At 34.5% G+C, this 26,244-nt stretch overlaps 1 protein-coding gene across 2 annotated transcripts in view; it reads right to left on the reverse strand.

Moving 5' to 3' along the window:
* The window catches only part of LOC128854728 (uncharacterized), a 236,886-nt gene extending 214,619 nt beyond the window's left edge, over nt 1–22,267 (reverse strand). The window contains exons 1-2 of one of the 2 annotated variants that reach the window (XM_054089041.1): nt 21,989–22,267; nt 19,387–19,810 (exon numbers count right to left, since the gene is read on the reverse strand). The gene's annotated coding sequence lies outside the window, so the exon portion shown is untranslated. Of the gene's footprint in view, nt 1–19,386 lie in introns of both variants that reach the window. The other variant, XM_054089042.1, reaches the window with a different exon arrangement.
* Nucleotides 22,268–26,244: the final 3,977 nt, after the last annotated feature.

Below are 26,244 nucleotides of genomic sequence, written 5' to 3' on the forward strand. Positions count from 1 at the left end.
AAGTGCAAGTTTGAGTTGGCTCAAATTTCTCTAATCAAATTTCCCCTGTACCCATAAGTGCACCGCCAGTATAAGGAAATTTCTGCAAATTGCAGTTCAAGCGCCTTTTAAAAGAATGGACTCCCGAGCATTGAATAGGTCGCTAAGTTCCAGAATGCCAAAAAACGGCTTCACATCGTCAGATTAAGATTTATAGTGCTGATAAAAAAGTGGATAAGGATAAAACTTTTACTCCATTAGGGAAGTAACAGACACTGTTTGCAAACGAACCAAAAAATATTTCGTGACTGATGGCCGTATTTACTACAAGAACGTTATAATTAGCAAAGCATTAGTACACTTGCATTTTTTTACTGGACTGAAAAGAATCTAGCCACACAAAAATCATATAAAAACTCAGCTGTTTTATATATTATTTTCAGTTGAAATTTATACCATCCTTCCATTTCTTCTCACTTACCCTGTATGCACCATACTTATATATGTATGTAGCATTTTTTTTAATCTTCACATTTTATTCGTATTTTCTTGGGCCCCCACCCATCCATTGTTATATTATATGTAGTTTCTGTAGATTTTCTTTGCTTCCTTCGCATCTCACAATATTTTCCTGCAGCCATAGAAATTCGGAATTAGCATACACATGCAAAACATACTCTCACTCACTTAAGTGCTCAGTTGCGCTCACATTCCTTTGCACGTTCGTATTTTAAGACAGCTCACATGCATATAAAACCCACTTACTTGGCTTAGAGTTATCATAACGTGTTTGTGGATTTACTATTTTGTACTTTTTCCAACTGCTTCAGTACATTTACCTGCTGGCTGCCATGGTTTACTCACGGTTGGGAAGCTGTGTTGTCAACATAAATTTTGCTCTACCTACTCTAGTGCATGGCAAGTATATACAGTGGCGTTCACAATAAGAACAGCGAAAGCTTTGACTATTAACTTGTTCTTCGTTTTTTCATAAAAATAGTGCTTATACTACAACAAAGACAATATAAGTTAAAGTTTCAAAAATTATTCAAAATTTTGAAACATTCAACACCTTACCATACAAATTTCAAACTTTTTAGTAAGAAAAGTTCTGGGTATCCATTCCATTCTATTTTGGTATAATAATGTTTGCGTTTAACTGATTCAAATTTATCACTAGTTATTGATAATTTTTTCTCGTTCCATATACAAAAATTTCGTGCACTCGTTATATTGAAGGAAATGTGCAACACTTGAAACAGAGAAAATGATCAAAAATTGCGTCTCTCACCGTAATAAAACTCACGTCAACGAGGGTTTAATCAAAGCCGCTCCTGCGAGGGGACTTTTGCGATACAGTCAGCCATTCCACGCTACTGGACGATGTTCAACAGTCGGCCCTCCCGCTGGGATTGAAGAGGTGGTGGGCCAACTATTTGTGGGATCGGCAATCATCTATCATCCTTCGAAACCTCAGCTCAAAACAGAATAGGATAGAACAAAGTGTGCCATGGAGCGGTGTTCTTTCACCCCTACTTTTGAACTTCTATATTTCGAAGCCCTTTTTGCCGCCGATTTTCGGATAACGGCATCCGGCAATGAAATTAATTTCTTGTGTTCCAAATTGACGTTTATCTCGCTAGCTTTCTCGCTTTTTCACTGCGAGGAATCTCCAGTTTTTCCCATTAAAACCTCGACGACCCTTTTTACCATCTGGACGAAGGATGTCAAACTGCTGTTAAGGGTGAAAGTCGATGGCACACTATTACCGACCGTTAGCATTTGGTGTCACCTTTGGCAGTTTGCTTTCCTTCTGGGCGTATGCAACCCCAAGTAGCCCTAAAGTCCAAAACCACAACACGGTCCTCAAAGCACTAGCAGGCAGCACTTTGGTCAAAGTCAAATAAATGTTTCTGACGACATATAAAGCAATTGGCCGGTTAGCTGTAAATTACGCTGCGCCTGTCTGGTCACCTGGTTCTAGTAAGTCGCAGTGAACAAAGCTTCAGACCAGCCACAATACTGCTATCAGAATAGCCCGGGGTGTTTCCATGAAACACCTTCACAACGAGCAATTCCTGCTAGACTCTTACCGCACGATAACGATCGGTGAATGTACCGCACTGATAGGACCTTGTGAACTACTAACGTAGCAAATATAACGTAAAAAACGTGTTTGTCAAATACTATCAAAAATAAATAGAAAAATTTGTTACTTTTAAGAAGTAACTGCAAAATTGAGTTCCAATCCTTCTCCGCTCCAGCGAGTGCAAATAATTGAAAATTTACATATAAAATAGTTACTCATGCATGCAAAAATCCAACTTGAGTAACAAACACAATAAAAATAAAATGATATAACAATAGTAAATATTTATCTACAAATTTGTATCTTTAAAAAATTAAAAACGCCTCATTCAATTTTAGTTTTTAATTAAATTATTCACAAACCAAACTGGGAATTTAGATTAAATTCAATAAAATTCGAAATTCTTGTCATTCGACCGCCACTCAAATACAACATAAATGGAAAGTGAAGAGAAAGTGAATGGAAAATAAATATAGATATATCATCAGAAACTAAAAGAGGATATCTGGTGCGGAAATGCTACTCTCAAAGGATATCTGCATCAGCACCAAAAACGCCGTGCAGCCTTAGGCAATGGTAAATAAATTTATTGTATTTATTAAGCCACTCCTGTCCTTTACTGCGATAAATTTGTGTGAGGACACAGAAGTCTAAACCTTGTAATGAGTTGTGGGTTGGAGTAGCAGGGCATATGAGAAACTTTATAAAAAAAAACAAGAATTTATTTCGCAAAGAATTGTAATGCATTATAGAATTATGTTTATAAAAATTTATATGTGTCTTTGCACTGGCTTAGTTTGCTTGTGGTCGACGTGACGTATGAGTAATTAAGTTTTTTGTTTCTTAGCACTGACAAGCGAATTTGTCGAAAATTTTCTTAGGTGAGTAAGTTTTTTTGTTAGAAAACAATGTAAAAGTAGTTTATATTTATTTGTCAGCAATCCACAACACGTTTTGTTGCTTATTTTGGATTTTATTACTCTTTATGTCGCATAGTCTTGTACGAAATGGTCCTACTCGTATATGATGGAACGGGAATCATCATTGAAATCGGACAAAAATTTTGACAAAAATCAAAAAATTTACAATATCATCACAAAATATACGTGGCGTCACTTTAAAGTGCAGGTCTAATATAAAACATTATTTGCCGTACACTTTCGTTCGACGAGGGATTGAAAGTGTTAGCGCGTTATTAAAATGTCTTATACAAAATACTGTTCTGGGGAAGCGCTCGCATAGGTACTTGATATATTACGTCCGTTTGCCAATCGATCGCAGTGTCGCTACCTGCATTAGTAAGCAGATAAACGGTAGTTTTCACAGATTCACTATACGTATTTGAATATAACTCGAAAAGTTATTAGAATTCCATTCTGAAATGTTCAGAGATTTCTGGGCATAGTCTCAGCTATGAATCAATTACAATAACAACAAAAATTACAACAACAAACATTGCAAATTTGCAAAGATTTTGAACAAAAAATATAATTTCTGCTCGAATATTTTTTCCCCCTCGGTATATTTTAAGCGAAAATATTCAAAGAAAACTTATAGAAATGTGAAACAAAACCAAAAACCCTTTAAATAAGCAAGCCAAAATTTTCAACATGGAGAAAGTTTTCAAATTATTATTTGTTTTTTCAAACTTTTTCAAGTTTATTTCTTCTTACACAAATAGTCTATTCTCTGGAAAATTTCAGACAAAATGCAAAATACTTGAATCACTTGAAATGAAATCGTTCTTTATCATAATAAAATTAAATGGGTTATAAAATGGCATGCCAAGAAGTTGTCTAAAAATTCTGTTTAGAAAGTCTAAATTTTTGATGATAGTTTCTTGAAATTTGTTAAATTTGAATTTTGATTTGATTTACAAAGTTTTTGTTATATATTACAATAAACATATTTCTACAACGAACTAATGAAAAACGATTCGCATGAAAAATATTGCGAATATTGCAAAACAATTTAGTGACTTAGTTATGCCACCGCAAGTGTATACCAGGTGTATATCTATGAAATGAGACGTTCAGCTATTAGTACATAGATGTCGCTAGGAGTATTTTTAAACCTTCCCAAATGTCTTGTTTTTTTCGTCTGTCATCTGTCATCAATATTCTGTTCATTGTTTGTTACGTTTCATACAACAATGCATTTTTGTCGCTCTTAAAAATGTTGAATTTCCTGCCTTCAAACTATGATTTGCGGACCATACGAAAAACCACTTGTGAAATGTTGCTCTCCCGGTTCAAAAGGAAGTCTTTTTTGCATCGAATTGTTACGGGTGATCAATAAAATGGGTGTATTTCTCCAATCCCAAGCGTAAAGGATTGTATGGTCCGACCGGCTACAAGCCAAAAACAACGGCCAAACCAAATCGCTTCGGCCGCAAAGCAATGCTGTGTGTTTTCTGGGATCAGCGAGGTATGATTTGGTACGAGCTATTAAAGCCAGGTGAAACAGTTGCCGCTGCACTCTACCAACGACAATTGGCCGATTTGAACAGCGCTATACACCGAAAACGCCCAGAATATGCCAATCGGCATCACAAAGTAATTGGGAATCGCTGGTGCATGCGGCTTACTCATCAAACTTGGGCCACGCACTTTCCGAGCAGCGCTTCAATTCTCATGAAGAAGCCAAAAAATGGCTCGATGATTGATTTGCGGCTAAAGGCGGCCAATTTTTTTGGCGCGGCGTCCACAAATTGCCTGAGAGATGGGAAAAATGTGTCGCTAGCGATGGTTTTTATTTTGAAGATAAATTTATAACCATTTTTTGTTAATAAACGTTTCAAATTGAAAAAGAAAATCTCATTTCATAGGTATATACCTGGTATATGTCTGATTCTGCCATAAATTCTGTTACAATTTCGAATTAGTGTGAAAGTTTCAAGAACCAGTTTTTACATTTTATGGTAGTTCTTATTTTTATATTATTAAGCAATATTTTTTAAAACAAAAATTTCATTCAAAATGTTAGCATTTTGCTTTAGTACAAGTTCCTAAAAAGAGGCTCCTATGAACATCTTAAGGGTTATTAGTGAGATGGGAGGCAAAAATCTCAGGAATCCCAGTACCAGGCTTCTCCAATATTAGAGTCCAAACGCTCACACTTTGGCAGGCAAGATGGAACTCTGAACGGTACGGAAGATGGACAGCGAGACTAATACCCGATCTAAAAAAGTGGGTAGAAAGAAAGCACGGTAAGGTTAACTATTACCTCACACAGTTTTTGTCCGGACATGGATCCTTTCGCAAGTATTTGTGGCGAATGGGAAAAAGTGAGCCTACCAAACTGCATATATGGAGATACTGAGTTTGCTGATGCGGAGCACACCTTCCTTATAGGACGCTGTATTGTCCTCTACCTCGAAGCAATACGGAATCAAGAATCCAAGAGAAGAGGAGGGATATTTTTAATGGAATCACCACACACGTAGTGGCGACGGTTACTATATAGTGCGAAGACATTTTTAACCCAACCGCCAAAAAAAGGGTTATTAGTGATAGATTTGAGTCATCCGCTTTTTCATGGATGATTTGGACGATTTCACTCACGCACAGCTTTTATGGCTCTATTCATACGAATAATGCGCAGACGTCTGGTTCTAACAATGTCCACTACTTGAAATGATTCTACGAATCGTCTGATGGTACGAAATACACACAATCGTGATATACTGAGGTTCTGTAGCAACTTGTATATCTGATCTGCGCTATTTTAGCACTTTCGCAATGCAATCACTAGGATACAATTTTCCTCGTTAATCGCGTGAAGTTTTGAATAAAAATATTTAAAAGCCTGCGACTTTTAAAAGTAAAGCCTAAATGTCAGTACTGAATAATTTCTAGACCGCGCTTTTTTTATGTCACCTTCGACATTTGTCTACATAGTAGACAGCCGTACAAATCTACACAACAGAAACACTTGTTAAAATTATTGAAAATTATTTTTCGGTAGAAATAATCGACCGTATGAGCCGACAATTCAGAAGTTGGTGAAAAGCCTTCAACAAACTGGTTTGTCGAAGATAGAAAAACGACTGGCGGACCAAAAACTGGATGTAGCGCAAAGTATTGCTGAACAACCTTCAACATCGATATATCGACGTTCTCCACAATTAAGCATTTCTCAATTAACTGATTGGCGGATTTTACCTGTAGACTTATTCATGGTGGCCATTTAAATGATGTTATTTTTCACATTTAGTAGCCGCATTTTGAATAAAAATGTGAAAAAGTCTACATTTTGAAATTTTTTATTTCAAAATAACGTATCTTTTTAAAGGTAATTTTACTCTTAAACTTGCCTGATGCTCGCCAAAATATATAAATGATATTAAAATATATGATATTAAAAATTATAAAAAAGCGCTTGCCAAAAAATAGCACTTCCATATTTCAGCAGTCTATATCTAACTATAACTATAACTATAGATCATTTTACAATAAACAATCATATACTTATAAATCCACATTTCAAACCTAGTGCACAAAATAAACGAAATCAATAAAGTGTCATCAAAATTTGTATCTTTTTAATTAGGATTTCTAGGCAGTTTTTGGTATACAGTTTTATTGCCTGTAAAAATTTGTGTAAGGAAAAAATGCACAGAACTGTCATACAAAACGCATATCACCAAACAAAGAGGTTTCTTAGTATCTTCGAACCAACACCCAACCCAACACTCACAAAAATGACGTTGGGAAAATCATGTTTCAAAAGGAATAATAGGTATTATATTTTGAACAGTAGAGGGCTATTGCTACAAATATCAAATAAAATCTGGTTCAAAGGAGCTCTAGAAAAACATTTGAGTGATAACTTAAGATATATCTGTTTAGATTTCCTTTACTGCAAACGCAAAATGTTAAGGAAGATCTGTATTATAAAGGCTTAAATATATATAATCAATTGCCGGTAGATATACGAAAATGTGCAAACTTAAAAAAATGTTTAAATATTTTATATCAGTACTGTAGAGAGATCTTTCCTATCGCTTTCTCTGAAACTTTTCTCCCTTCCCTCCTTGACTATCTACCCCCTTTCCAGAGCTTTAAATACAATGGGCGTTTTAGCCTAAGAGTTTTAGGAGCCACCGAATCTCCTGGTGCTCTTTGGCTCGACCTTTTGAAATTTAAATTTCACTGTAGAAAGAGTATATAGAGTTTGCAATTATAATTTATCAAATGTGTTTTCAGGTGTTAAAATACTGTTAGTAAATAGGTAAATGAATAAAAAGAAAGTGAATAACAATACATTTTAAGCTTTTAATGCTTCGAAATATTACGCCGAATAGACGTTTGAACTGGACGATTCTGCAAAAAATAAGACGGCAACAGCAATTTTTTTTTATATTATGGACTCTACAACTTTGTATCAAAAAAGGTACTCGACAATTGCAGCTCTTTTTTCTCACAGGGCACTTTAAATTATGTCCACCACATGCATATAATATTTTAAGGGGGCAGATACCTGTAGATTTTCGAAAAAAAAATTTCATAAAATGTTAATATAAATAATTAATAAATAATTTAAGAATATGTCACAAAAAATTTTAGAACGTAAATTTAAATATTTCTTATATTATAGATCGTCAACCATGACGACTCTTTTCTTTGCATTCGAGCGCTGGGAAAGCTATAATTGCGTTGTATTCAAAGTTTAGATGCGTTTTTCTCAAAAGGATATTTTTCGAATTGGCGTACACGATAACTCGAAAAGGTATTGACCTACCTCCTTGCAATTTTGCACACATCTTTTTTATGATATTACTTTCTATGTGAATTTACAATTTTTCGAAAATTTTTCGAAAAAATAATTTCTTCGAAACAAAAATAGGAGGAAAATTCGCCCCAAAATTCATTTTTTTTTTTTTGAAGCATTTTATTCCGCGAATTTTTTTTTTCATTTTTGTTTAATTCATATAGAGATTATGACTATAATAAGCAAAAATATTTTTGGTTGTTTGTATTCAGACCACTGACGCCGTTGCTACAATGCCCGCCGATTGAGAAGCCCCGTTGCGACCTTCCTGGAAGAATTGAATGTACATCCGCCATTTTAAATGATTAAAAATTTATATTGTTTTAATGTATAAATAAACTATATGCCAATTTCGAAAAAAATATATTGACTTCTTCATTTTAAATAATTTTAATTAAAATCATGAAAAATATGGTCGTTTACAGGTATCTGTCCCCTTAAGAAAAAATGCATCTGTAGATATAACTTTGGTATGTTGCGTGGGAGCTACTTATGGCTAGGCGCAAAAACAACAACACGTGCATGTCTTCTTAACTTTCAGCTTAAAGAATGAAGCGCATTTATGGTTCCTTAGGCAACCACAAGTATTCATGCGCTCGTACATGTAACAGTGTGCAAAAACTATCAAAACTCAAAAACACGCAAAACAAAACACACAAAAAAAGAAAAAAAAAACAAAAACGTAAATATAAAACTTCAAGGCACCAACGTGAGCACACATTTATGGTTGTGTTGCGGTAATTCTGCCATTTGAATTATTATTCTTTCACCAACACCAAAGCATACAGCTCCCAATCCCTCTTATGCTACACCGGTACGCTGATGCACTGTGATACACTTGTGCACTGGTACCTTGCATAAAATTACACTTTTTCATGCGACGAGTTTTTAGAAAATAAAATGTAGGAAATAAGAAAAGAAGAAGGAATACATACATGTGGAAAAAATTTGCAAACCCTTTCCTGTGCAACAACGCAAGTGTTTCTCTAGCATTCGAGTGTTTATGTGTGTGTCTTTTCGTACTTCGCCAGGATCGTTTCTCTCAATTGCTTTTCGTGCGCGTAGGAACATAAAATTTACTTTTGCATTTTACTCTCTTTTTCAATTTTTCATGTATTTTCCCCCCTTTTAGCTGTGCTCTCGAAAATTTGTCTTTGGCCTTTGGCTTTCAGTTTACAATTTTTATCCTCATTTTTTTTTTTTGGTTTTATGCATTTTACTTGTTTCACATGCAAATCCGCTTTTAATTCGAAACAAAAAATCTTATTTTACATGATTCGTGTAGTATTTAGTGTTTGGTGCAAGATTTAAGAGCGCAAATGGAAAAGAGTTATTGCTTCATTTTTTTTGTCATTGTTAATCGGCTTAGAAGCTATCGAAATATTAAGAGATAAAATATTGGGCGAAAAATGCCAAAAACAATTAAAATAATAAAAAAATTATTTCTGCAATAAAAACATATCTTTACTAAATTAAATGGCGCATAAATGTGAAACCGTGCTAATCAACAACTCCATTTATTCATACAGGGTTGCTGGACGAATCGCATAAGGAGACTAACTAGAAAAGATTAAAAAAATAGGACAGCATGAAAAGAATGAAGATCTACCAGCAGCACGACCACACAGAAATATTCACCACCTTTTCCGATTATTTAGCTTATGCCAGGTGAGTCTTTGGAATGCCTTGTCAGGTTGAACCACCTACTGCATCTACTCAATTATATATATATTATTATGCTTAGAGCATTATAACTTTTTGGATAGCTAAAAAGTCACACTAGTTTTTAAACTAACTCATAGAATAGTTTTCGTACAAAAAAATTGTAATTATGTGACGTAGGAAACACTTATTGAAAAATTGTAAATTCAAAACTTAGCTTAGTTGAAATTTTATTAACTACTTTCATTAATTCGCATACTTTTAAACTAAAAAATTCAATCTTAGAACTTACATTTAAAACAGAAGTGGACGCACAAACAACAAAAAAATTTTTTTTTTAATAATTTTAAAATCGAATATCTCGAAAACAGTTGAGTTATGGGCATCATTTCATAAGGTAAATTTTCGAACATTAAATTACTTAAATAATATCATATTATACAATACTTAAGTACCTAAGACGACTTCCTCGCTAACCCTGGCTTTCAAAAAACACGCCTAGACGTTGTTCTAAAATAAAACATGTAAAAATGTATATTTTTCAGATTTTACTATTTTTTATTCACCATCCCCTAGAATTTATATGTGAAAAATGGCATTATTTAAATATCCACCATGAATATGGCTGCAGGCTGTCTTGCGAAAATAAAAATGTGCAAGGACCCGCTCACACATTGAGTTCAGCAATCTCAATCTGCATGTTGTGTTTCAGTGCTGAAACCATTGATTGTTTATACACACTTTAATTTTCAAAAAACCTCAGTATGGTCTGGCAGTACTTTTTCTATTCTTAAAATTTTGTCACTAAACTTTGATTGAGTCGGCAATCATTCGGACGATTATTTACACCAAAAAAATCACGAATCTTGTGATATTTTGTTCTTAAAAGTCTATCATTTTCATAATAAGTTTGAATAACTTTAACGTGTTGTTCGTTTGCATAAAACTGTACATCTGCCCACTTAATAAATGTTAAAGATGACACAAAAACAAAGTTCCGTCTAATAGCCTAGGCAGGCGGCGGCGTTAATCGGGATTACCGGCGCAGTTAATTCTGATTAAAATTGTAATCTGGTTGGTACGTGGATTAGTGAACAACTGATTTATTTATTGTATAGTTTTGTGAGTTAAAAATGGATCAAAGAAAATATGGGTATTAGCTACACTGATACTAAAAAATAATTATTTATTTTAAAAAGTCTTAATTTATAATTTCTCAAACGGCTCTGATAATTCATGTAATCTTGTTTTTTAAAGTTAGTTTATTTTTCATTCACAATAGATATTTACTGTCGTTTTTCGGCAATGTTGCCCTAATCCACTTAAATTCTAATTCTAAAGTCCGCATTGGTAGCACTTAATCCTGAGATAATTCCTAATTAAGTCGTTAATCCCAATGAACGCCATCGTCTGTTTATGCTATAAGAATTATTCACTAAATCTTAAAAAATTTAAGTGCTTACGGCACTTATAATACGTTCATATATGCATTAATCACCTATAAATCCAACAAATTATTCTACCCGTTCACATATGGCAAATTATCTGCAAATTTGACAATCAGCTGTCAAGACTATTTTGAAAGGTTCTTCTTCATAGAAATTGCTTTGGTGGATCATTTTGGTTTTTTTTAATTATTATTCCCGATATAAAAAAAGACAAGGAGAAGGAATAGCTATTTGGTTGCGCAACTTGCTGCTAGTAATAAACAGTTGGAGAAAATCCGTAAACGGCGTTCACTGAGGTTTCAAAAAAATATGGCAGCAATACGCATGCGAAATTCGATATAACATTTTATAATAAGTAATAAGAGGACAAAGCGTTTATGGGCATACGTTTTTTTCTGTAATATGAATGCATAATTAATAATATTTAACAAACATTTAACTAAAATTATGTCTACAAATCTGTTTTCTATGCCGGCGTCCATTTCATTTAGTTTTTATTTTGATGTTTCTCCTTACATTCGTAATAATAATTATCGATAGCATAAAAAGCACAGGGTTGTATGTCCAAAAGTATGATTATTATATAGGATTATTTCATACTCTCAGATTTTGGGGGAGAAATTTTGTATGGGAAATCGTGCTTTTTAATTACGCAGCGCGAAAAAGTAGATCATCTACTTATATGTGAACGTATTATTACTTGCAAGCTGGATATAATAACATAAAGAATAGTAGTTTGTCGCTTATAACTTCGGTGGTCTGATATTGCACCTGAGAGTTTCAGGGCACCAACGAGCGAAACATGGTTTTTATAGTGCAAACAGATTTTGCATAATAAAAATGCTCGCAAAAGTTTGCCGCTACTTGCCGAAAGACTTGTCTTTCGATAACTTCATTTCTCATTTTCGCAGTGAACACCGAAGCTCCTATTCGACTATGGCGATTACTGTAATAGGAATGTAATTTTTTCAAACTTTAGGATCTTGGAATTTTCGGGACCCCATTAATTATTTTGCAACAACTTAAGTAAAAAAAACTGCAGCAATATTGTTTGAGAAGCACTCCTTACTATTTATATTAGCAAGAAAACAGAAACGTTCATACATACAGTGTCCATATTTGCAAAAAATTTTAGGTCAGTTTTTCCCGAAAGAGCCATAGCATAGTAGGCAATTAATCAAGGGAAATCAATCGAGACTTATAAAATGGTGAAAAAAGACTGTGCAAAGTTTCAGTAGAACCATGAGCGTATGAAAACATAATAAGATTTTTCTGAACTAACTTTTGAGAGGCTGCATTGAGTAACAGGCCACTGTTTATAAATGTTTATAACTGTGTGTGACAACTTGGAAGACACAACTCGGGAATTTTATTAGCGAAATTACAGCTGTGCTGGAAAAATTTATTCGGAATTGGAACATGAGACGGCTTCATTAGCAGTGAATAAAAACTTTTGTATTAAAAAAAAAAACACCAAAACAATTCAAAAAACAAAACGAAAATAAAGAAACTGCAAAAAATCGCAGCAAATAAATTTTAGAAATTTTCTACTACACAAAATTTGTATTTCATATACATATATTTTCATCTATATATAATATATTTCATTTATATGTATATTATATATCGGGTGGGCCATATAGCGTTTGCTTTTTGAACCACCTATTTTTTTGAGAATGCTAACTCAAATAACATGTCAAATGTGTTCATAATTTACTTAAAGGTTTGACATTTACGAAATGGGACGCTATACGCTTGAACAGAATTGGGAAATATTGAAAACCTATTTCCAAAGTGGTGAGTCTTCTTCTTTTTCCGCGGTTACAGTAAATAGCGAGCGTTACCGTGACGTGCCCAACGAGTTTTTGTTTCCAAAAATTGAAGAGGATGACATGGACGACATTTGGTTTCAACAGGACGGTGCAACTTGTCACACTGCCAAAGTTACACCCGAAATTTTGGCTTCCGTTTTTGAAAACCGAATAATAAGCCGAAATTCCTATATCAATTGGCCGCCTCGGAGCTGTGATTTAAGCCCGTTGGACTATTTTTTGTGGAGAGCCGTTCAGGACAAATGCTATGCAAACCATCTAGAGACGATTGATGCTTTAAAACGCGAAATCGAAGTTGCCATTCATGAAATTGGAGCCCAAACAATCGAAAAGGTGCTTAAAAATTGGGTTGATCGAATGGCCTACTGTAAAGCCAGTCGTGGCAGTCATTTGAACGATATTATTTTTCGTTCATAAATGACAATGTTCAATCTTCAGAATAAAAAAAAAATTTGAAAAAATATTTATTACAATAGTTTTTTTTTTTATGGCCGATTCAGAAAGCAAATTTTACATGGCCCACCCTATACATATATGATATAAAACATATTTATTTTAATTGCCATTATTTTCATGTTAAAAAATACTGAATTCCGAAACCATCTTTATTCAAAATATCAATTAAAGCAAAAATTTAATCTATACAAATTTATATTCAACAAAATTAATAAGTTCTCTAAATTACACCTTCAAGGTAATATTTGTTAATGTAAAGAAAGAATTATGCATTTCATTAAAATTTAAAATACTTTACTAAAAAATGCTAGTCGTGTTTGTGAAGTCGCACGCTGTTCAATAACACCTTCTGGCTTGAGCATTACCATAAAAATCGACTATATGCATTTGCTTCGAAAATGCGTTAAATCTTCAAGACTTTTAATCAAATGTATTAGTATTTAACCTCATTTACTCTTTAATTAATTCATTTACAATCAAAAAATATTCTACGCACACACATCTAAATAAGGCTTCTAGAGAAAGAGAAGAGAAAAAGGTGCACTGATGTACAGAATGTGGTTGTATGCCGAAGTCCTGAAAGGGACCAAAAGTGAGATGAACTCAAATGTTTCCTACGTTTTTTCGCTATATTTCAACTGCACCATCTGTTTTAAATGACCACCGTAAGTCAGCTAACATCCAAGTTATTCCCTCTACACCTAGTTTCCATTTTAAACGTCATTTGATGGAAACGTTGTGATGATAATATGTATGCCACAAGTGTAATGATGAGAATCCAAATCAGCCTGCATCGTTCAATCAAAATAAAATAATAATTGAACACAAATATTTTATTCCAAGATTTTTAACACTGGCAAAAGACTCCATGAAAGGAAAACTAGTTAGTTAATTTATTTTTATATTTTTCCAGTATTCGTTAGGGTAAAAAAAATTTATTAGGAGTCTGGTGCTGAATACTGTTACTTTTTTACAGTTTTATAAGTGTATGTATGTACATATGAGTGGCCCATAAATGTAAGAAGATTATTTTAACACCACATTCCTTAAACCTGAACCACCGCATCGATATCTACTATTTATATGTGATATCTTCGGCTGATATTTTTATGTAGGGATTTAACACTGCCATCTGAAATCAGAGTATTTCTCTGAGCCCAAATTTTAGTAGTATCGATTTCGGGATTTAGATAAACAAAATATTTTAATTTTTTCAGTTTTCGACATGTCTTAATTGTCCCAAAATCCACTCCCGCACACTGTTTTCGTATGAGAAGACCTCCACTGAACTCTTTTGGGGAATATTTGTGTGAAATATTTTAACCCTCCATCGAACTTGTATACTTAACATTTGTCAGATTTGTAAAAATAAGAGTAAAAATTATCTGGACGGCTAAGGAATATTGGGCTAAAATTTTCCCAAAAAATATGCGCCATCAAAATTTAGTTTAGGATCTTAAAGGCGATATTAATAGCAACTGTATAAGAAGTTTCATATGAAATTTTTTCTCGAATAAATTAAAACAACTTCAGACTAAATTTGAAAAACTTCAAAAACGGAGGTCCAATGTCCCACAGCGCTTCTGTTTTCATAATTGCTAACCACATTCTTGTCGTTTTTTTCGTCCATTTGGTCGCATAGAAAATCGTTCACTAAAAACTTCGCCAAGTTCCTTAATTTGAGTAACACCTCATAAGACATAATTTTGTATATTGTAAGTGATGGATTAAGTATTCATATTTATGCTTACACTCTTATAAAGCTATGAATCTGGCAAAAATGGTATAAATGGTAGAAAAAAATTGGCAGAGACTAAAAAAAATTAAAGGCGAAATTAAAATATGGAGCCGGACTCTAGGATATATGTACTTTTAGCAAATACTAATTTTAGTAGAACCCGTCTCCCCCCGTTGCTTTAAAATTCTTTAACTCTTTTAGTTATAAATATTAAAAACGTAATACCAAATTATTGGCTATCTACTTGATTGCTTTATGTTTTATATTATTATATATAGTAAAGGAAAGGATATGTCTTTTTAATTCTTCTCAAATATATTGATAGTATCAGCATTATTCAGTAAACCATGAAATTGGAACAATATGAACGAGCTCAAATCAACTTGGAAGAACAATTCCACAAAAACCTAGTATTTACTTCTTATTCACCCTCTATTTTAAAAACAATACGAACAAATATAAGCAACTAGGGTATAGTTTGTGACAGATTTAATCGCCTCCGCTTTGTTATTCAATTTTTCAAGCTCTTTCGAGTTATCATACGAACAACAATGCATTAAATTGCAAGCCTTGACAATTTACCGGTTTCCCTGTTTCTTATTTAATTTAAAAATGTTTGTATGAATATAGAGTTCACTCTCTTATAAAAACCATGCAAATCCAAGCTCCTAACTTTGTGCATATTACAAAAAAGTCAACAAATTGTGCACTTTTAAATCAGAATATATATAAATAATCGGCGCGTACACTTTTCTGTTAGGTGTTCGCCGAGCTCCTGCTCCTATTTGTGGTGTGCGTCTTGATGTTACAAATGGAGGGGCCTACAGTTGTAAGCCAACTCCAAAGAAAAAATATTTTTTAAATGTTTGTATGAATATAGAGTTCACTCTCTTATAAAAACCATGCAAATCCAAGCTCCTAACTTTGTGCATATTACAAAAAAGTCAACAAATTGTGCACTTTTAAATCAGAATATATATAAATAATCGGCGCGTACACTTTTCTGTTAGGTGTTCGCCGAGCTCCTGCTCCTATTTGTGGTGTGCGTCTTGATGTTACAAATGGAGGGGCCTACAGTTGTAAGCCAACTCCAAAGAAAAAATATTTTTTATGATGAGCTTTTTCAAAGCAGAAATACTCGTAACTCGCAGGTTTGCCATTGCCTGTCGAGGAGCGACAGCTATTAGAAAAAACTTCTTCTTCATTTTAGTGCTTCATCCTCGGAGATTTGAACCTAGGTACTTCGAATGGTAGTCAGGTATCCGTCCATTCGGCTACGGCTGCCGAATAGTTAGAAAAATTTCAGGTATGCAGTTTTATAGCCAATCAAATTGCGGTATAATAAACTGTAAGCTGACAATATTTAGAAAATTTCCATCTGACTCAAAATCGCATTGGTTTTTGAGAATGTGAAAAGCACCGTCAGCAAAAACAAATATAAAAAATCAGCTAAATTTTAGAGTCACTTGAAAACTGTGTACTCGAAAATTGTCTAACTATAGATCAAATGAAGTGACGAGTTTAAAACCTGGATTTACGTGATTTTTGCAACAGAATGAATTGTACATTCATCAAAAATTTTAAAACAAATAAATTATCAAAACTTCCCGATAGGCCCCAGTGCTGTAGCTAACTAAGACCAATATATCTGCATATGTATTTTCGTCGGCTTGTTTGCAACTCTTGACCGATATATTATGATTGTCCTCCCACTAGTGCGGCAGAAATCCTGAATTGATCAAAAGACTTGGTCTATAATATGCAAAAGTTTCGTAAATATTTTATAAAAGTTATTAAATTATTAACTTATTTATTAGCGTTTTTGAAAATATGTGTTGAAAAACGCATATCTCCTTAGCATCAGACAACTTTCCTAACTTTTTTTAATCGTACAGAAAGATTAGGAATTAAAATAAAAGAAAGGAGAATCTTCAAGAAAGAACCTTAAGTAAGTTAAACCCCAGTAGCTTCGCATTTGTTAATACATTCCGTCTAAAAAATACAAGAATGTGATCATTTAAAACGTCTTTGTTTTTTTGGAGATGTTATAAAACAAATATTCCACAGAAGTTTGTGAAGAATGCTGCTGGATTGAAGATTCAGAGGTAGGGTAGAACCGGCTGTCGGGTAAATGTCGCCAAAAATTATCAAGTTGATACCTTTTCCGTCTTATTCTATTCGGCAACGATATTTGAATTTTGTGGCAAACTAGTCAAAAAAATATAAACAAAAAAAATAAAGAAATAATATATATAATATAAAATTACCTCTCGTTTGATTTATAATTTGTTATAATTAATTTCACACAATATTTATTTGCGCAATAACAATGAAACACCGTTAAAATCAGAAAAATAAAACGGGTGACACTCACTTTTTAAATTCTGTTTAAATTTTTAAAGGAGTCACTATTCCGCACTTATGCCTTTTTCACATAAAACGCTTTTATTTCTGAAAATTATGTTGAAAAGCACAGAAATTTAACAACAAAAATGTATTTAATGTTGTTAGATAAAAAATAAACAATCACAAGGTTAGGTTACGTCGGTATGGTTGCCCAAGGAATGAGCACACTTGGGCGAAGAAAAACGGTTTCGTCCTTTTTGATACCATTATGAGGATGGTGAGGTAAAAGATGAAGACCGATGGGATGCAGAGAGAGGGTAGGGAGAGATGGCGCTGAGATGGTTAGGAAGGTGGGTTTAGAGTGTGTGGATTATGAACGATGACTGTGCTGCGTTTGCGTCAACTACTTTGTGCTGCTGATGAAATTCATCAGATTTTTAATGTCAACACCAGCTATATCAGCAGGCGTAGCAAAAAAGTAAGAGCCAAGACGTCTGAATCTTAGCCCCGCCAGAGCAGGGCAGCTAAGAAGGTGCTGAGATGATTCCACCTCATCCTCCATACATCCAGCGCAAAAAGGAGTTGAGGTGATTCCAAGTGTCATAGCATGCAGAAGCTCGCCCGTGTATTCACGTGGCCAGAAGGATTTCGCGACCTTACAAGTTTCAGTACTTGCGCAACGCTCGCTGAGTTGGCGCGATGTCCATCTTTCCAAGAGCAGACCACAGGGGGGTCCCAGTCAGGGGGATCCCAATTCCCCCTTTCACCTCACATGTCCCCTGTCTGGCCAGCTCAACCGCCTTGCAGTTTCCCGTAATGTCGCAGTGACCAGGAACCCAGATGAGGCTTATGTCAAAGAATTTGGACGCAATCGAAAGTGACGTCAGGCATGCCCTGATCAGTTCGCATGCACCGTCACTGACCCGAGGCCCCTTACTGCCGCTTGGATGTCGGAGTAAATATTTACTTTCCTGAAACAATCACAAAAACTGGTAAAAAAAAATTTAATTTCAGAAACTATTACTGGAAAAGCACAGAAAACCAAAATACTAATTTATATACCTATGTATTAGTACAAAAAAATAGTTGGTTACAATTTCACAGTTACTCACCCATTTGGAAGAAGTTAAATTTAAATTTGAAATTCTTGCCAAATGCACAAGAAATACAAAAATTGTTTTTAATTAAAAAACACTTTTGGAAAAGCGCAAAATTATTTAATTTTTTTTAATTGCATGAAAAAAATTCAAAAATATTTTAAAATTAAAAAATTTTGAGATTACAGTTACTCATTCATTTCGAATAAGTTAAACTTAAAATTTTAAATCTTTGCTAAATAAATGAGAAATATAAAATTTGTTTTTGATTGAAAAAGCGCAGGTAACATAAACACAAATTTATTTAATTTTTTTATTCAATTTTTAAAAAGAAAAGTTCAAAAAATTAAAAAAAAAAATTTAATTTATTTTTAGTTTTAAATTTGATTTATTTACATTTTTTTTTTAAGTTTAAAGTTACTCATTTATTTTGGAATAAATTAGGTTCCAAATTAAACCTTTGCTAAGTGCATGAGAAATAAAAAACTGCTGGTTCAAATTTTATATTAGCACTGGAGTATTTATCGGAAATACATGCACGTGTGGCTCATATTTCGTGCGAGACTTAAAGCGTAACCTAACCATTTTAGGTACAACTTGGCTTAAATAACTCCCACAAATAGTTATCTTTCAAAAATTCGTATAAACAAAAAGAAAATTTTCTAATAGGTAATGGTAAACCCCACCCGTCGTTGTATATGACAACCTTTAAATTGATGCACAACAAAGCCTTACAAAGCTGCTGATGCCGTTTTATGCCCTAAAACATGAAGCTCAAAACAAAAAATAATTAATCATTGAAAACTTTTCACTGCTCCACGCAAATAAATTTCTCTCGACGTCAAGCAAAAAACGATTAACCAGCGTGCATGAGTATACGCGTGCATGAAGTGCACGCGTACTGTTGTAAAAACCTTACGTATGTATGCAAGTGTGTAGGTATGCATGTTTATTTATAGCAACTTACCAGACCAGGCGGTAGTTCATCAAATGGTGATTAAACGCTTGCGGACTACAGACAGAGTGAGCAGCTGACAATCACAATTACGCGTCGACAAGATATGTATGTAGATATGTTGTTGCTACAAACCACTCGACCTTGCAAAACAGTGATGAGTAGCATGCGTGGCAGTGGGGCACTATGTAAGTTGCACTGAATGGCAAAAAATAAGAATGCGCACGCTTTGATTGTTATGTGTGAAATTTGCACGGCTACACGCGCGGCGTCTCCCTTGTGCGAATGTGCGCTGTAGCAAATGCACAACAACGGTATGCAAACTGGTTGGATTTTAATGTTTTTCCACTGACACACTATCACCAACACTGTTATTGTTGTGTTGCCATGTGAGGAAGGCAAATATTGCTCAAGAAGTCTTATGTGTGCTCACTGACTTTGATGATGTGCAGCGAATGGAAAGTAAAAAAAGACAAAAAAGGCATTTATTTGCAACTTAAGTAGTTGCCACAATACCACGACCTAGAGTAATAACGAAGCACGCAAAATTGTCGATGATGGCAGTGTTGATGATGATGATGATGATGGTGAGGTTGTCAATGTACAGAATGCTAACGCGGTTGGCATTGGGCTTTTCGGTTGTTGCAGATAACAATAATGTTATTTTTTTTTTCTTTTATTGCTGCTTTCGTTGTATACTAACTATGACACTGACACAATTATGATGCCACCGCCACCGCTACGATCTACACATATGTATGTATGTCACTCCTCTTATGCACAATACACGTAAGTACGTTCGAATGCATTCACTTGTTATGCGCCAGCATGCGCCTATGGATATGCAACGCGGCGTCGTCAACGCACTTCATCACAATTAAAGCTGAGCGTGTATGATGATGGAGAGGCATGCATGCATGCATAAATGTTGAGCACACACACTCACACAACACAATTGAATTGAATTGAATTGAATTTCATTTTTATTATTATTTTACTCACTTTTCCTGCATTTTTATTGTTTGTTTTATTATTATTATTTTATTTTTACTTTTTTTTACTCTTTCTTCTCAACTTTTTGTAACAATAACGAATAATAATTTCATTTCATTACCATTTCGCTTTCGTCATATTTTTGCACTGCTGCGTTGCGTGCATGGAAGTATGTGCATGCGTATGTGTGATCTGTGTAAGTGTACGCACACAAATTTACATGCATATATGTATATATAACTCGCATTTATACTCATATAATTATTTTATATTCTTTGTTGTATGAGTAGTTTTCTTCTCAGACTATAAGTACATTTGCATGCATGTGTAAATATAAAATGCGAAGTTGAAACGCGATGACGCGAAGACGTGGCATGAGATGTCTGGTTATATAAATTCACATTTCCACTGACACACTTACGTATGTGTACACATACAAGCTAACATTTGTGCATATGCATATAAGCGCGCTTATTAAGTATACAGTTATGTGGTAAAGCATCTATATGCAACTTAAAGGATATGCACAAGTACATATGTACATATATATTTAATATGGCATGCTGGTTAAGACTTTATTCTGTAGGGGCTAGCTGGGTGTGTGCGTTGTGAAATTTGAAGGACGTCGTTAATGAGGTTTTATTTTATTGTTATTTTTAAGTGCCTCTTTAGCTTTGGGTTTTATATACTACGTCACATAACTTATAGCCACAACTGTTTTTTGTATTGTATTATTTTTATTTCATGTAATATTTTTTGTTTTTGGGTTCTACCTTCTAGCTGAAAATTTTCATAAATTCTGTAAGTCTAGACATTCTTGCTGGACAAGCACACGACGCAGTCAAACAACGAACCGGTCATTTGACATTTGTACGAATACAACAGCGGCAAGCACGCACTCGGCTCACTACTCCCACTGCAGCTGTGTGTTTGCACTTGCTTAGCTGCCTTGCTTGTTGGATAAGCGCGTGCAAATGTCCACTAAGTTAGCATTTCTATGAATAGGGCAAATTTCTTACTAAACGACAGACGCCGCTAATTCTTTTTTGTTCTAATTTTCCGCTGTAGAAGCTATTTTAATTGCTGCGCTTACTGCAATACTTTAGCTGCAATTGCATTTTTTTTTTTCAAATTAAATTCCTGCTACAGGAAAATGCATAAATAATTCAAGTAATTTGCATAGTTTAATTGTAACAAAATTATGCTAAAAGCAAGGCAAGAATGTTGGTATGCAGCAATAGTAGCGAAGTCTACGTGCAGCTGTTAGGATACAGTGCATTTAAAAAATTTCAATCATAGAAAATACTAGTTCTTGAAAATTTGCTTATATACTTTAGGAGTTATGTTTCTTTTAGTAGTAAAATTGGTTCAATATTTTCAGTTCATCTTTAACTCACTAAGCACTTATTTTTTGAAATTTTTGCCGGTAAAATTTATCTATTTTCTTATTTTTGAATTTTAGACGAATTATTATAATTTTTATTTGCTACTGCATATGCTTGTATTTTACTTATTTTTATTATAATATTTTCCTTCATTTCACGCACGACATACCGACACGCGTATCTTAATTCGCTTTATGACTTTGAACTCGCAAATTAACACAATAAAATTCACTTACCACAATAAATCATACATTCACTACACTGTTTATTTTATTTTTTGTTCTTTTTTTTTTTTGTTTTTTTTTGCATTAATTAATTTCTTTCAACTTATTTTGATTTAAAGTTTTCACTTTGTTCGCAGTAATAATATAATGCGAATAAAAAACAATTCTACACAATCGCAGTGTGTGTATGACAGCTACAGCGCTACACTTTTGTTTGTTATAACAACTACGCGTACCCTGCGAACACGACGTAACGGCACGTTCAAATACGAATACGAAACTGAGCGCTACTTGGCGAAAAATTGTATGGTCGCGCACACACAGCGAACCAGCAGCCTGTAAAGCAGCAGCATATCCCCATTCAAGTACGAACAGCGCAGAACGAGCGCCATCAGGACCGAGCGAAGTGCCAAAAAATCAACAACATACATTTGTGCTTCCACGACAGCTCCACACGAAAAGGGAAATTATTTGTAACACAAAATATTTGTAACACAAAAAATTTCCCAACTTTAAATTCGGCTGTTTCGGCTGCGAGTCAAAGTTAAGTTAAAAATTGAGCCCAACAAAGATGTGAAACTCTCTTGAGAGTGCAAGTAAATAGAGAGCAACTTTAAACGGTTAAGTGTGCTCCTCATCAGCATGTGTGCTCCAAAGTTATAGAGGGAATGCAATTGTTTTAAATTTCCGGCATTTTTAAATCACATCGGATATTTCGTGGGAAATTTCTTCGTACATTTCGAAAAACTAGTAAGAAAATACGAATTGACTGCGAGCGAAATATTCGTATCACAAATACTTTGTTGTTGATGTTATTATTATTTTTACTGCCCTCATTTTTTATTTATTTTTTACTCTTCTTATTGTTATGATTGTTGCTGTTGTAATTGCATTTTCGCTTGCGGTAAAATTCGTTGGAAGCGGCCTTTGCTGTTTGAATGAGGAAGATGAGTAGTAATTGTGCAGTGCGTGAAGACTTTTGCACTGCTGGCCTATCTCCAGGCAATGGAGATTAGGCGCGTTACGCACTTTCTAGTTTTTTATTTGTTGAAGTTTAAGCTTGCATACTTTTGGGCGAATGAATGTAGAAACTACAATAGAAATACTAAAATGTACAAGTAAGTATTCTGGCAAAACGTAGTTTCATGAGATGGAAAAAATTTAAGAAATACGTGAATAAATCAAAAAGCTTAAATTTTTCCTTTTTCATTATAATTCGTTCTCGATATGACGGCTACGAGTGAAAAATCATAAATTCGAAACTTTATCAAGCAAATATTTTTAATTTCTAGGGATTGGTTAAAATTCTATTGTATGAATGTTTATTATTACTTGGCATGCCCTTTAACTAAACGCAGAAAAAATTCTGACCCTTGAACTTGCTTTTAAAAAACTGGATTTACTAGCAAAAAAACATGGTTTTTTTAATCGAGTATCTCGAAAATGGTTAAGTTACGTGTAGCATCACATCAAGGACTTCTTGTCTGTTCCTCGTTAAAAATTTTGGCGTACAGCCAACATGCAATATATCTACACAAATCATTACTAATGATAAATTCTAATACAGACTAAGCCCTCCAATTGGATTTCCCCAGTACTTCTCCGTGCCTCGTTGTGCGCATTGGTATCGCATCTTTTTTGAGTGGTAGCCTGCTCCTACTGCAGTGGCTAACCAAACTCTGTACCTCTTTTATGGGAGTGGTATTGTAGTCCCCCGCAAAGTTAGTCGATGCAACCATGATGTTTCAACGGGTTACGTCTTCCAACAGCTTTGCTTCGACCGCTACCGAATCGCAATTAAAAAACTCGGCAATGAAAAAAGTTAATATTTCCACTCCTGGGGAGGTACACCATCACCTTGCGTGTTGGCGGTATATCATCCCCTTTTTGCTGTTAAGGTGACCTTTCCACTCCTCAAGCCGTTCAACGTTTGCACGCGAGTAAGTCTAACCTTTGAAAACCTCATCCATTATGGCTTCTTGGAGCACTTTGTGATCTTCTGGTCAGCGTCTCCGTAGGATAGTTCTTGGGCAGCACCGCCAACTAAATACCTTTGAGAGCCTCCGAATAGTTGAAGTGCTACCCGGTATTAACCTACGAGGCTGCTAAGGTGAAAATACCATGTCACTCTCTGAGTCATACTGCAAGAGACGATGAATATGCTAGCTGCTTCTTGCGGTTGGGTGTCTGTGGGGTTATCTGGCCGTTTCTCTGCTTTGTAGCGGGTGGGGGTTCTGCTATCGGTTTCCTGCTTTCTCGCTTTACAGCGGGTATGAATACAATCCTCTTCCCGTCTGCTTTACAGCGGTGTTGGTCCCACTTAGCCTTCTTCGCTTTATAGTCCCAGTTTATAAACTCCTCTTCCTGTCTTCCGGTATTGGTCCCACTTAGCCTCCGAAGCTGCACGGAGTGGACCTTTGGGCCCTTCTTGGGCCATTACTCTACAAACTGGCGAGGGTGTGTCCCTCTTTTGGATGGCGCAGGTACCATTTCACTCCCACGCCGCTCAACCCAGTCCTTCTGGGATTATCCAAGGCACCAAGATGTCCAGGCGGCGAAAGAGTTCAACGCTCCTACCCTTCCACGCACTATGGATTGCCTGAAACTAATCTCAAAAATCGGTCACATATTTGGCAAGCTAACTCTTGGTTTTTACGCTATAATCAAAGGCTTCCCAACTGTTTCGGCAATTGAAAATTAGCAAAAACAAAAACACAAAGTTAGCATAAATGTTCTTGTTGACTATATTTAAAGGAGTAAAATAAATTTCAAATAATAAATAAAAATTGTAAAATTTATGAATAAAAAAGTCGCAAGAGTAGTTGATAAAAAAATGTTATAATAATAGCGAATAAAATCAATTTTCGATTTATCGCCTGCATTATATAGGCGCATATGCTTGTACGTTCTTAAGAAAACAGAACTTGACAACTTTGATTTATCCACCACTGCTTTATTTATTGAGTATTTTTTAAACTCCTTATCACTTATAATGCAAATTTCCTCATTTCTGCTATCAACCTGACCTGACCTTGCCTTAATTTCTAAATTCCTTTACATTAAATTTCCTTACTATCAACTCAATACATCAATTCATAGGCAAATAACTAACTAATCGGCTGTGAGCAGCCGGTGGCCAACAAAACGATGTAAAAGAGAGTATCCTGCAACTTACGAAATTCCCCCTATTTGGGAGATTTTCCCTAAAAAGGGGATGACTGTGCTCTCGCGCTCAATCTTGCGCACCGGTATCCTTCCAGTACGCTCTTTACTTTCATATAAGAGAGACTCTCTGCTACTAGTCATGGCAATTCAGCACTTGAGTAAATATCCCTTTGAAGGATGGCGTTTGCATTTGTTTTGTACTAAAAATTCTAATATGTATGTTATGTATATTATTTGTGTGTTTGCTTTGAGAAGAGGGCAGGTGACAAAGAGTTTGGAGGGTGTTAATTTGAAATGATATGTATGTAAGCGCGTAGATTTACTTAATAAACCGAATAGTAACGGTAATAGATTAAGTAGGCGACAAGACCATGTGGATTTACTAAATTGTATATATTTTAGAGGCTTCGATTTATAATCCGTAATTAAGGAATATGATTAACACTACAAAATTTCTCTCTCAATAAGCCAGGGTTATTAACAGATAAACACGACATTTTGTAGCACGAAACTAAGAACATAGCGAATAATTTTCGAAAGTAGAGGAAATACGCTAAAAATTAAAAGAAACCGAAATTGGATATGGCCAAGGAAATGATGTAATTTTAATAAAATCTTTACAATTCCTAACAATTTTTACAACTTTTTATAAATTAAAATTTGTTTATCTCTCTTAAGCTTGAGTTTTTCTTTTACATATATTATAAAGCAGCGCAACGAAATTTAGCCCATTTAATTTACGCAGATTTTATTTTGATCAAAAAGATGTTGATCCGATAAGGCCTATTATACAGGGTGCATACGCTAGTTGTAGATATACATATATGTGGCTATAACATTCCGAAACCATTATTTCTCTTTTTGCTCTTTTTCAGATAACTACAACTTAACTCAAAAAAAATAAGAGACGTGCAGTTATCGTCGCGATATGCGCAAATCACACCGATTTATAAGTTTCTAATTTTATTAAGAGCACCAATTCATTCATTCGTAAGTTTCGCCGTGTATGGGAAGCATCAGGTAGCGATGCAGAAATGCATGCAATTGTTGCAAAATGCAAAACACAAACGTTCTGACCCTGCCCGGTCTGCAGAATTTGTTCA

This window comes from Anastrepha ludens, chromosome 2 (assembly GCF_028408465.1).
Source record: "Anastrepha ludens isolate Willacy chromosome 2, idAnaLude1.1, whole genome shotgun sequence".
NCBI lineage: Eukaryota > Metazoa > Arthropoda > Insecta > Diptera > Tephritidae > Anastrepha > Anastrepha ludens.